Genomic DNA, 14,243 nt, shown 5'->3' with positions numbered 1-14,243 from the left:
ATTGAAGAAGTTTAATATGGAAAACTCAAAGAAAGGGTTCTTGCCAGTTTTGCAAGGTATGAGATTGAGTAAGACTCAGTCACGGACCACGGCAGCAGATAGAGAGAAGATGAGTACTGTCCCCTACGCTTCAGCCGTAGGCTCTCTAATGTATGCCATGTTGTGTACCAGACCTGATATAAACCTTGCCATAAGTTTGGTAGGGAGGTACCAAAGTGATACCGGTATGGAACACTGGACAGCGGTCAAAAATATCCTTAAGTACTTGAAAAGGACTAAGGAAATGTTTCTCGTTTATGGAGGTGACGAAGAGCTCGTCGTAAAGGGTTACGTCGATGCTAGCTTCGACACAGATCCGCCTGACTCTAAGTCACAGACCGGATACGTATATGTTTTGAATGGTGGGGCAGTGAGCTGGTGCAGCAGCAAGCAAGAAGTCGTGGCAGCATCTACATGTGAAGTGGAGTACATAGCTGCTTCAGAAGCAGCTCATGAAGGAATTTGGATGAAGGAGCTCATCACCGACCTTGGAGTGGTTCCAAGCTCGTTGGGTCCTATGACACTCTTCTGTGATAACACTCGGGCCATTGCCATAGCCAAGGAGCCCAGGTTTCACCGGAAGACGAAGCACATCAAACGCCGCTACAACTTCATCTAGAGCCATGCCTAGAGTGGAGTAATAGATATTTGTAAAGTACACACGGATCTGAATGTTGCAGACCCGTTGACTAAACCTCTTCCACGAGAAAAACATGATCAACACCATAATGTTATGGGTGTTCGATACATCACAACGTAACTAGATTATTGACTCTAGTGCAAGAGGTATCTCTGGGCCCACTCGGTAGAACATCATCATAATGAACTCAATGTGACAAAGTAGTTATTCACGGGATGATGTGCTATGGAACGAGTAAGCAGACTTACCGGTAACGAGATTGAACAAGGTATAGGTATACCGACGATCGAATCTCGGGCAAGTTCTATACCGACAGACAAAGGGAATTGTATACGGGATTGATTGAATCCTTGACATCGTGGTTCATCCGATGAGATCATCGTGGAGCAAGTGGGAGCCACCATGGGTATCCAGACCCCGCTGATGGCTATTGGCCGGAGAGGTGTCTCGGTCATGTATGCCTGTCTCCCGAACCCGTAGGGTCTACACACTTAAGGTTCGATGACGCTAGGGTTATAGGGAATTGTTATACGAGGTTATCGAAAGTTGTTCGGAGTCCCGGATGAGATCCCGGACGTCACGAGGAGCTCCGGAATGGCCCGGAGGTAAAGATTGATATATAGGACGGATGGTTTCGGACACCGGAAGTATTTCGGGCGTCACCGGTAGCATACCGGGACCACCGGAAAGGGTTCCGGAGGTCCACTGGGAGGGGCCACCAGCCCCAAAAGGTGACATGGGCCAAAAGGTGGAAGGGAACCAGCCCAGAGTGGGCTAGTGCGCCTCCCACCAGGGGCCCAAGGCGCGGGGGAGAGGGAAGGGGGGGCAAACCCTAAGCCAGGTGGGCCTAAGGCCCACCAGGGGTGCGCCACACCCCTCTCCCCCTCCTGGCCGCCACCTCCTGGCGCACATGGGGGCTGCCTCACCCCTTGGGGGTGGGAACCATAAGGGCTGCGCCCCCTCCCTCTCCCCTATATATAGTTGAGGTTTGGGGTTGTTTTGAGACACAGTTTTCCCTCTCCCTCGGCGCAGCCCTGCTCTTCTTTCTCCTCCTCTCTGTCGGTGCTTGGCGAAGCCCTGCCAGGAGACCTTGTCTCTCCATCGACACCACACCGTCGTGCTGCTGGAGATCTTCCCCAACCTCTCCCTCCTCCTTGCTGGATCAAGGTGCGGGAGACGTCACCGGGCTGCACGTGTGTTGAACGCGGAGGTGCCGTAGTTCGGCACTAGATCGGAATCACACCGCGATCTGAATCGCGGCGAGTACGACTCCATCAACCGTGTTCTAGTAACGCTTCCGCTTACCGATCTTCAAAGGTATGAAGATGCACTCACCCCTCTCTCGTTGTTGGTCTCTCCATAGGAAGATCTGAATATGCGTAGGAATTTTTTTGAATTTATGCTACGTTACCCAACACGTTCATAGTTTGGGTCTTGTCCATTACATCATTCTCATAATGATGTGATCTCGTTATCAAATGACAACTCATGTCTATGGCCAGGAAACCTTGACCGTCTTTGATCAATGAGCTAGTCCATTAGAGGCTCACTAGGAACACGATGTTGTCTATGTACCCACACATGTATTTGAGTTTCCAATCAATACAATTATAGCATGGATAATAAACGATTATCATGAACAAGGAAATATAATAATAACCACTTTATTATTGCCTCTAGGGCATATTTCCAACAGTCTCCCACTTGCACTTGAGTCAATAATCTAGCTCACATCACAATGTGATTTACATTGTAATGTATCTAACATGCATACAGTTCTGGTGTTGATCATGTTTCGCTCGTAGAAGAGGCTTAGTCAACGAGTGTGCGACATTCACATCCATGTGCACTTTGCAAATATTTGTGTCCTCCTCCTTGATGTAATCGCGGATGTAATTGAAGCATCACTTTATGTGCCTGGTCCTCTTGTGAAACATTGGTTCCTTCGCTAGAGCAATGGCACCAGTGTTGTTACAGAACAGAGTCATTGGATCGAGTGCACTAGGAACGACTCCAAGATTTCTTATCAACTCCTTCATCCAGACACCTTCCTTGGCCGCCTCCGAGGCAGTTATGTACTCCATTTTGCATGTAGAATGAGCTACCACACTTTGCTTGGAACTGCACCAGCTTACGGCTCCCTTATTGAGAATATATACGTATCCGGTTTACGACTTAGAGTCACCGAGATCAGTGTCAAAGCTTGCATCGACGTAACCCTTTACGACGAGATCTTGATCACCTTCATAAACGAGAAACATTTCCTTAGTCCTTTTCAGGTACTCAAAGATATTCTTGACCGATATCTAGTGTTCCATTCATGGATCACTTTGAAACCTTCCAATCATACTTATGGTGAGGCTGACATCTGGTCGTGTGCACAGCATTGTGATACGTCTCCATCGTATCTACTTTTCCAAACTCTTTTTCCCTTGTTTTGGACTCTAATTTGCATGATTTGAATGGAACTAACCCGTACTGACGCTGTTTTCAGCAGAATTGCCATGGTGTTGTTTTTGTGCAGAAATAAAAGTTCTTGGAATGACCTGGAAATTTACGAGGATTTTTTGTGGAATATATAAAAAATACTGGCGCAAGAATTACCTGGAGACGTGGAGCCAGGAGCCCACAAGCCCAGGAGGCGCGGGCCCCCCCTGGCCACGCCTGGCAGGCTTGTGAGGCCCTCGTGGCTCCGCAGCGTCCAACTCCAGCTCTATATATTCTCTTTCGCCCAGAAAAATTAGGAGAGAAGAGTTCATCGCGTTTTACGATACACAGCCGCCGCCACCACCTGTTCTTCCTCTGGAGGGCAGATCTGGAGTCCGTTCTGGGCTCCGGAGAGGGGAAATCGATGTCGTCGTCATCACCGACCATCCTTCATCGCCAATTCCATGATGCTCTTCATCGTTCGTGAGTAATCTCATCGTAGGCTTGCTGGACGGTGATGGGTTGGATGAGATCTATCATGTAATCGAGTTAGTTTTGATGGGGTTTGATCCCTAGTATCCACTATGTTCTGAGATTAACGTTGCTGCTACTTTGCTATGCTTAATGCTTGTCACTAGGGCCCGAGTGCCATGATTTCAGATCTGAACCTATTCTGTTTTCATCAATATATGTGTTTTCTTGATCCTATCTTGCAAGTTGTAGTCACCTACTATGTGTTATGACCCGGCAACCCCGGAGTGACAATAGCCGGAACCACTCCCGGAGATGACCATAGTATGAGGAGTTCATGTATTCACTATGTGCTAATGCTTTGTTCCGGTTCTCTATTAAAAGGAGACCTTAATATCCCTTAGTTTCCATTAGGACCCCGCTGCCACGGGAGGGATGGACAATAGATGTCATGCAAGTTCTTTTCCATAAGCACGTATGACTAAATACGGAATGCATGCCTACATTACATTGACGAACTGGAGCTAGTTACATATCACCCTGTGTTATAACTGTTACATGATTAATGTCATCCGGCATAATTATCCATCACCGATCCAATGCCTACGAGTCTTTTCCTACTGGTCCTTGCTAAGTTACTTTACCGCTACTGTTGCCGCTTCTGTTGCCATCACTACTGTTACCATTACTATCACACTACTTTGGTACCGAAACTTTGTTGCAGATACCAAGTCTTTCAGGTGTGGTTGAATTGACAACTCAACGGCTAATACTCGAGAATATTCTTTGGCTTCCCCTTGCGTTGAATCAACAAATTTGGGTTGAATACTCTACCCTCGAAAACTGTTGCGATCCCCTATATTTGTGGGTTATCAAGACCTTTTTCTGGCGTCGTTGCCGGGGAGGCATAGCTCTATTCTCTGAGTCACTTGGGATTTACGTCTGCTGATCATTATGAGGAATCCGAGAGATCCAAAAACTAAAGTCTTGCCCTCAACTACGAGGACAGGTAAGGAACTGCCATCTAGCTCTGCACTTGATTCACCTTCAGTTATGAGTAAATTTGCGACACCACCACCTATTTGTAATCCTGATATGTCGCCTGTGCTTGATGATTTTACTTCTGCTATCCATGATGCTTATGACGATGCTTTGCTTGATAATGATTTGCCACTGGGTGCATTTCTTGATGCACAAATTGCTAGAGTTACTGCTGAATGTGATGATACTTCTGAAATTGATGAAATTATCGAAGTAGAACCTGTTGTTACACTTGTTATACCTAGCTCTCCTAGATATGAATTGCATGATATACCTAAGGGTTATGTTATGGAGGGAGAGGTAGCTGAAGACTTTCTTGCTTGTAAGGATAGCTATGACCTTGAGAATTTATTGGGCAAGTGGAAAGAAAAATCTCTGAGTGCTAGAATGAAATACGATCCTAAGTTTGCTACTTCGCCTATTTTTTTACTGATAAGTATTATGAATTTTCTGTCGATCCTGAGTTAATCACTTTGGTCGAATCTGATCCTTTTCATGGTTATGAATCTGAAATGGTTGTAGCACATCTTACCAAACTGCACTATATAGCCACCCTATTCACGAATGAGGAAAATATTCGCCATTACTATATCCTTAAGTTGTTTCCTTTCTCACTAAATGGTGATGCTAAGACTTCGTTCACTTCTCTTGCTCCTGGTTGTGTGCGTAGTCCCCAGGATATGATTTACTACTTCTCTGAGAAATATTTTCCTGTCCATAAGAAACAAGCTGCCTTGCAGGATATATATAACTTTGGGCAAGTTGAAGAAGAGAGTCTCCCACAAGCTTGGGGGAGGCTTGTCCATCTACTTAATGCTTTGCCTGATCACCCCCTTGAGAAAAATGAAATACTTGATATCTTTTATAATGGACTAACCGATGCTTCTAGGGACCACCTAGATTGTTGTGTTGGTTGTGTTTTCAAGGAACGAACTGTGGAACAAGCTGAAATTCTATTGAATAATATCTTGAGCAATGATAATGCTTGGACTATTCCCGAACCACCTCCGAAGCCAACTCCGAAGAAAAGAGGTATTCTATTCCTCAGTCCTGAAGATATGCAAGAAGCCAAAAAATCTATGCAAGAGAAAGGTACTAAATCTAAAGATGTTAAGAATCTACCACCTATCTAAGAAATACATGGTCTTGATAACCCGGCACGGGTAGTAGAGGTAAATTCTCTTCATAGATTCAATGAGAGTGACATTCCTTATGATAAACCTGCTAGCTTATGCTTAGATAAATTTGATAACTTTGTTGCCAAACAACAAAGTTTCAATGATTATGTTAGCAGACAATTGAGACAAAATGCTCGTATGATTGATCATATAAGTGCTTGTGTGGATAGAAATGTCAGTGATCTTAAGCTTTTGAGTACACATGCCTCTATGGTCACTACTCAGGTAGAACAAGTACTTAAGGCTCAAAATGACTTGCTCAATGAGTTGAATGACAAGTCTGTTGAAGTTGTCACTAGAGGTGGTAGAATGACTCAGGAACCTTTGTATCCTGAGGGTCATCCTAAGAGAATTGGACAAGATTCTCAAGGAGTTAGTACTGATGCACCTAGTCATCCTGGTATTAGGAAGAAAAAGAAAGATGATAGGAACTTGCAGGCTAGCAAACATGTTGCTGTTACACCCAAGAATCCAAACGATGTCTCTGTTTCTGATGCCGAAACACAATCTGGTGATGAACATGAGCCTAGTGATAATATTGATAGTGGTGTTCATGTTGATGCTCAACCTAGCAATGATAAGGATGTGGAGATTGAACCTGTTGATCTTGATAACCCACAGCCTAAGAAAAGGTGATATGATAAGAACGACTTTATTGCTAGGAAGCATGGTAAAGAAAGAGAACCATGGGTTCAGAAACCCATGCCCTTTCCTCCCAAACCATCCAAGAAAAAGGATGATGAGAATTTTGAGCGCTTTGTTGAAATGATTAGACCTGTCTTTTTGCAAATGAGTTTGACATATATGCTCAAAATGTCTCCTTATGCTAAGTACATGAAAGATATTGTGACTAATAAAAGGAGGATACCTGAGGTTGCAATTTCCACCATGCTCGCTAATTACGCCTTCAAGGGTGGAACTCCTAAGAAACTAGGTGATCCCGAAGTGCCCACTATACCTTGCTCCATTAAAGGAAATTATGATAGAACTGCTTTTTGCGATCTTGGAGCCGGTGTTAGTGGTATGCCTCTCTCTTTATATCATAGACTTGAATTGGATAAGTTGACACCTACTGAAATGTCTTTGCAAATGGCCGACAAATCAACTGTTTTTCCTATCGGCATTTGCGAGGATGTGCGTGTTATGGTTGCTAACGTTAGTATCTTAACGGACTTTGTTATTTTGGATATTCCCGAGGATGATGCCATGGCGGTCATCCTTGGAAGACCCTTTTTAAACACTGCAGGGGCTGTTATTGATTGCAATAAAGGCAATGTCACTTTCCATGTTAATGGTAATGAGCATACGGTGCACTTTCCGAAGAAACAATATCGAGTACATTGTATCAATACTATTGAAAAAACTTCATCAATTCTTATTGGAAGCTTTGAATGCCCTATACCCACTGTCAAGATGAAGTATGATTTACTTGTTGGGGATATGCACATCCCCATTGAGGTAACCTAGTGATCATCCGAAAATTCTCCGGTTTTATGTGATTAGAAAAAAGTTTGTCAAGGAGACTTGATCAACCTCATTGACGGATTTCTTTTAATGACCATGAGATGGATGAATCTAAGAGTCACAACCTTCTGCTCCCAACTTTTACTTTCTGTTCTTTAGAAGAAAAATGATAAATTTAGCTTTATTTTTCCTCTTTTCTACTTTTTCCGTCCCTTAGAAAAGTGTCCCGAAAATAAAAAGTTCTTCAAATGCCCTGAAATTCAAGTATGATTTTTTCTGGAATATTAGAAAATTTCTGAGATAGAGAGCTAGTGAGGGGGATACACCAGTGGGCCACAAGCCCAGGAGGCGCGGGCACCCCCCTGGCCGCGCCTGGCAGGCTTGTGGGGCCCACGTGACCCCCTCCACTTATTCCAGCTCCCATCTCCTTCTCCTACCTCCAGAAAAAATCATTCCATAGCTCAAACCCGTGTTCTTGCTCTTCTTGCTGCATTTTTCGATCTCCTTGTGCAAAGCCCCATTCACCAAACTATTTTGGGGAATTGTTCCTTGGTATGTGACTCCTACATTGGTCCAATTAGTTTTTTCTCTGGTGCCTTATTCGTTGTGTATTTTTGTTGTCTTGGTGACCATGTTCTTGAGCTTTGCATGTTAATTTTAGTTGGTCCCAAGTAGTTTTGATGCATGATATGGCCTCTAGGCACTTGTAGGAGCAGTTGCTATGAGTTTTGTTGAGCCTTGTTCACTTTTCTTTTGAGTCACTCAAAATTTCAGAAAAAGAAGATGTTCAGGAAAAACTATCATGGAGGTTCAGGTACAACCATGTGAATGGCCTTCCGATGAATTCATGATTGATGCAGGTTTCAAGGACGAGTTTGGTACATTTGTTCACAACGTCGGGCTTGAGGAATTCATCTCCGATAAATGTGAACAGTATACTACTCTCACTGCCTCTTTAGTTCGTAGATTTAAATTTTCAGTTGGTCGTGACCGAAGGTTGTTCGGAGTCCCGGATGAGATCACGGACGTCACGAGGGTTTCCAGAATGGTCCGGAAACAAAGATTGATATAGGATGGTTTCATTTGGTCACCAGAAAGATTTCGGGCATTACCGGCAGTGTACGGAGAGTGACGAATGGGTTCTGGATTTTCACCGGGAGGGGCCCACCCACCAGGGTGTGAGCCCAATAGTCCTAGGGTGGCGCACAAGCCCTTAGTGGGCTGGTGAGGCCAGCCCAAGTGGGCTATGGCGCTAGAAGAAGAAAACCAAAGAAAGGGAAAAAAAGAGGGAGGTGGGAAGGAAGAGGAGGACTCCTTCCCAAACCGAATTGGAGTTGGAGTCCTCCTCCTCCTTTCGGTCGGCGCCCTTGGGGCTCTCTTGAGCCCCAAGGCTAGCCCCTCCCCTCCTCCTATATATACTAGAGGTTGTAGGGTTTTTGAGACACAACTTTGCCACGTGCAACTCAAACCTATACCTCGTAGTTCTTCCTCTAGATCGGATTTATGTGGAGCTCGGACGGAGTCCTGCAGGAATAGATCATCACCATCACCGGCACGCTGTCACGCTGCCGGAAAACTCATCTACTTCCCCGTCTCCCTTGCTGGATCAAGAAGGCGGAGATCGTCATCGAGTTGTACGTGTGCTGAACGCGGAGGTGTCGTCCGTTCGGTACTAGATCGGGACGGATCGTGCGACGGAACATGGGACGACGGTCATTTGAATCACGAAGTTGTACCACTACATCCACCGCATTTCTTAACGCTTCCCGCTAAGCGATCTACAAGGGTATGTGGATCCGATCTCCCTCTCGTAGATGAACATCGCCATGATAGGTCTTCGTGTGCGTAGGAAAATTTTGTTTCCCATGCAATGTTCCCCAACATCACGCACATAATAATCATATAAGTATTTAGAGGAGACTCAAATATTTATCATGAATAATCTGAACATAAATCGACAATTCATCGATCCCAACAAACGCACCGCACATAAGGAATTACATCATGTGGATCAAAGCGAAGATGTGATGATCATTGTATTGAAGATCAAAGAGAGGGAGATTGCCATCTAGGTATTGGCTATGGACATGTGGTGTGTGATGAACTGCTCACACATCAATGTGAGGACAGCAAGGTTGATGAAGAGGCCCTTCATGATCGATCCCCCTCCGGCAGGGTGTCGGAACTGAGCTCTAGATCGCCTCCCATCGGAACAGAGACTTGCGGCAGCGCAAAAAAGTGTTTCGGGAATCCCTTTGATGTTTTTAGGGTATAATATAATGTATAAGCCACAGAATGGTGTTGGGAGGGCCACGAGGGAGACACAAGCCATCAAGGCGTGGCCTCCAGCCTTCTTCCAATACTCCTCGGTCTTTTTTTGGTCCAGAAAAATTCATCAAAAGGTTTCAGGTCAATTGGGCTTCGTTTGGTATGGAAAACCTGAAAGGTGAAAAACATACAGAAAATAGCAAGTGGTACTTGGCACTGGGTCAATAGGTTAGTGCTCAAAAGTGATATAAATTTATAAATAAATACCCCAAAAGAATTCGAAAATGATAATATATCAGCATGGAACAATAAAAAATTATAGATATGTCAGAGACGTATCATCGTCTTTGATGAGAAAATCCACATGAAAGTACAAATAGGAGGGCATTGAGGTAGAGGATAGAGGAGAGGAATGAAGTGTGCGCGCCATGACAACGTGAGTGTAGCAGAACAAGGGAGATTAGGTCGAAAGAGATGACGTCTGAGATGACTCCAGTGTAGTAGGACTCAGGCAAGGAGGTCAAGAAGAATGACGTTTGCGCTCGTGACAGTGCAGCAAGGCATGGTAGAGGAGGATGAGAGGAACAACACCGACAGTGGTGCTAGTGTAGTAGGACATGTGAGAGAAGGTAGGGAGGCAGCAGCGTCGCATTTGACACGACGAGCATGGAGTTGTAGGCAAGCTATCCCGTCGATGACACGGCAAACTATTTGCTAGCGTAGTCGTTCCAGAAACATTCCATGCAAATGGATCAATAGGAGGGCGTTGAGACACAGGACAGAGAAGAAGAAATACAGTGTGCGCGCCATGCTGGCGTATGTGCATTAGGATGCAGAAGGGGAGGCTGAGATGAACGACGATGATGATGACGATTGTGCAGCATGATGCGGGTGAGGACGCCGAGAGGAATGATTAGAAGAGATTTCGAAGCAGATTAAGGGTTGTCATTAAAAGAGCACATACATATGCATATGTACAGTCATGAGGAAGATATTGGCATATTCATCTATGATGGTGTTGGCTCCGTTCTCGGAGCGGCCTTGCCGAGGTCCCCTTCCTCCTGCCGCCTTGCATTCTTGTGGCGAAAGATCCTGCTTCCCTTATGGACGGCAGTGGCGTCGTCCGGGGTGCGTGGGATCAAGGTCGGCGATTGTTGCTGGTTTGGGTGCAGATGGTAGCGGCTCATTGTGCATCTTCTTTCACCGATCTTCCTCTTGCGGTATCGTTCTTCGGCTTGCATTTGGATGTGCGGTTGGCTCTGCTTGGTGGCAAGATTAGGGGAGCTATGCGGTCGTGGTTCGAGCTCTGGTCCCTCATGCCTGAGGTGCTTTGTTAGTATTGTCCATGCGGCTCTCGGTGAGCAACCAACCTTCTGATGGTACGATGCCCTTCGAGCTAGGGCGAGAGGATTCTTGTCCTCATAGGACGTAGAATCAAATGTCTTGCTGGCAGGTTCTGCGAGAGTAGGCAAGGTGGCGATGGCCATCGTTGTTGGTTGATTCTCACCCCCATGCTGATGTAGTTGATGTTTCACATGTTGGCTATGGTAATTCAGACTGAGCTTCTTCTTTTTTTTGCCTATGTTGTTGTTAGGTTGTGAGCTACTCTAGCACTTTGTATCTTTGTCATTTCCTTGTTTTATTCCCTTATAAGTTGTGTCATTGTAATCTTCATTTGATGGCTTTGTTAATTCAAATACAAGATAGTCCGTGCCTTTCTTGGGCTCGGACGTGGCCTTTCTCTAAAGAACGTAGTAAAAAATTGCGAGATGAAACTACTCGTGAAAGGAATTCAGACGAACGGTTGTGTGCGATGAAATTGACAAAAAATCATCCAAAATAGCTTCAAACATGAACACGAAATAAAACATATACGATCAACGACAATACAAACATATCATGTGAATGGAACCACGACATCGATGTGCATCATTTTCATATATGCCTTGTCTCAAATCGGAGCACCTTGCGTTGATTAGAAGGTGAAAGAGATTAAGGAGAGGTTACACTGAACGCATGCAAGTCACACAGTTTGAAGGAGCTCACACGTAACTGCACGAGGAGGGCCACCCATGTGCGACCCGATTGCATCGTTCGGGCCTGGCTCCCGAAAAACTGCCAAATCGAGGGTTTCCATGGACGTAGACCCAAAGATGTTTTAAAATTCGTGCTAAGCATGCCAAACAGTAAATACGTTCCGCGTAGGGTTGGTTGGGGCTCTACGCAAGCGACCAAACACATCCTACAAACCCACATACACGACGTGCATATATCTATACGCGGCTCGGGCAACACCGCTCGATACATCAACTTACCGTAGGAAAACACGGCGCAAAACCAAAATCACCCGGGCGCAACAAAAACGTGTGGCGAGTGAGCGTGCAGGACATGAACAGTGGGTTTCCACAAACTGCACCAAATCGAGTACACGCACGCCATCCTCAAAATAAAAAACCCAGTACCAACCAGATCCCATCGACATTTCAAATAATGCAATGGCAACCGTCCATGCATGGCATTGGCAATGGTACCTACGGTAGGAGTACCATCCACGTTGTGCCGTGCCATTGCTGCCCTGTCCGGCCGTCGCTGTGGATCACTGATGGAGAGGTGACACATGACGTGACAACCTCCGTCTGTCTGCGCGTGTTAAGGAGGAGAGTGACAAATACGGAGTACCACACACGCAGCGTGGAGCTGACAGTAGGAGAGCGTGATTGCTGACTGGGACGTGGGGTCGGAGCCAGCGTTGAATAGTACGCCGGCTCGTGGGCAGGCAGCGGTTGGTGGTGCAGTGCGGTGCGGTGAGGTGGGGGCCCATCTGCATTGGGCTCAATGGGATCGGTACTAGGTTGTTGCCCACATCGCGGGCACCCGGGCCCACCCACCACCACCCTCAACACCCGCACCCATCATCATCATCATCCGTCACATTCACGCCACTTTCCCATGGGTTTCTTCCTCCCCACCATGGTTTTCCTTGCCCTCGTTTTCCAGGTTTCAACCCCCCTTCCCTTCACTCCAATTCAACCTGAAAAATGATGATTCTGTAGTCGTCCGAGGAACCGAATTCCGTGCTTACAGAGCAGGTGTTTCAGACCACATCCATCTCTTTTTTTAACACCGTATACAATCAAATAAACTCATGTACACATATACTCATCCATATGAATACACACATATATTCTGCCCGTATGAACACTTAAAATCGACGAAATCACTGCAGACGACATCCTTTCCTCCCACTGAATGAATACAACCCAAAAACCCAAACCAAAATCCAGAATAATGCGAACATCGGTGCTTGGGTCTAGGACTTGAATCTTGGTGGGTTGGCTCCGTCACAAGAAATCTAATCATCTAAGCTATCCTCAAGTAACCATCCACCTCTGTTTAGATGGTCTACTTTTGCTTCGAGAATTGTAGCTACATGGAAAATGACATAGACGCGTGTCGGTTTTTCACTTGACGACTAAATATGTTGACGAGGCAGTGACTACACCAGTCCACACTTCAAGAAAACCGGGGCACACACATACGTGGTGCGCAAGGGTAAACCGCTTTCTCTCATCTCCGCCCCAGGTATTGACAAGATCGTTGGATAGGTGAACACGAAGAAAACAATAAGGCCACCCCCCCCCCCCCCCTATTTTCAAGTTTCAGCTCTATCACTCCAATTCAATGAGAAAATTGTGTTTTTTAGGTTTTCTGAGGGAGAAAACCATAGTTGAAAGGTGAAGATATTCTAGATTCACTTATGTATGATAGATCGCAGCCTAGGCTCTCTTTGGACCATCTCCATATTTGCTCCAAACATCGCATTAAGCACAAAATAATATGTATGTATTATTTTAGTTTCTTTACGACTAAATTTCTTGATGGGTTGGCGGTTAGAATAGAATAGTCCACACTTATTTAAGAAAACAAAAGAACGTACTTGTGCGAGAAAACCACTTGCCTCTAAACCCCGCCCAAGGTATTGACCACATTGGTATTTTTGTTTTTGACGAGATGTTGACTACATCACATAACATGTGAACGCATAGTAAAAGACAGAGCCGGTTGTGGTAATTGGCGAAAATATTCGTCGGGTCGGATTCCCAGCTGGCAAGGATCCCACAAGTTACGATGTTGATTGTACGTGATTTTACTTCACATCTCGTGTGAGTCTGTGTGGCTATATGTCGGCTGTCCTATGCATGGGTTATTGTCCTCTGTTATCTTGAACGGCTAGCTGGATTCAGAATTTATTGTGTGGTGACACATACATGCACATGTTATTGTCCGTTGATCTTTTGTACGACTAGATCTAGAAACCACTTTAACATTTTATTTTCGAATTTCCCATACAGGAGTTCATGTTCAACACAAAATAGTGCCAAACAGTTCCTCTTAATCAGCCACCTGAGGAGCTCGTCCTTTGGTGGAGCAACTTTCCTAGTTTTTACCCTTTTGGTGAGGTAGCTACACAAGCAAACGTGCAGTGCAATCATGTGTGCCCTTTCTCCTCGTACTGTCCTTTGTTTCATTGCACTAAACAATTCCTTAAGACTAGTGGTGCGTCCGGTGGGTGTTGGAACCAAGGATTAGCTACACCTACTGCTTGTTTATCTTTAGGGCTCAACTCCATAGAATCCAGGGCACCTTAAACCTCTGCTACTTTTAAGGTTTTTCCCCACTCTTATCTGTCCTAGACCAATAGCAAATGACTAATA

Source organism: Hordeum vulgare, chromosome 6H (assembly GCF_904849725.1).
Source record: "Hordeum vulgare subsp. vulgare chromosome 6H, MorexV3_pseudomolecules_assembly, whole genome shotgun sequence".
In the NCBI taxonomy this organism is placed as follows: domain Eukaryota; kingdom Viridiplantae; phylum Streptophyta; class Magnoliopsida; order Poales; family Poaceae; genus Hordeum; species Hordeum vulgare.
Note: the sequence above shows the minus strand (reverse complement) of the source record.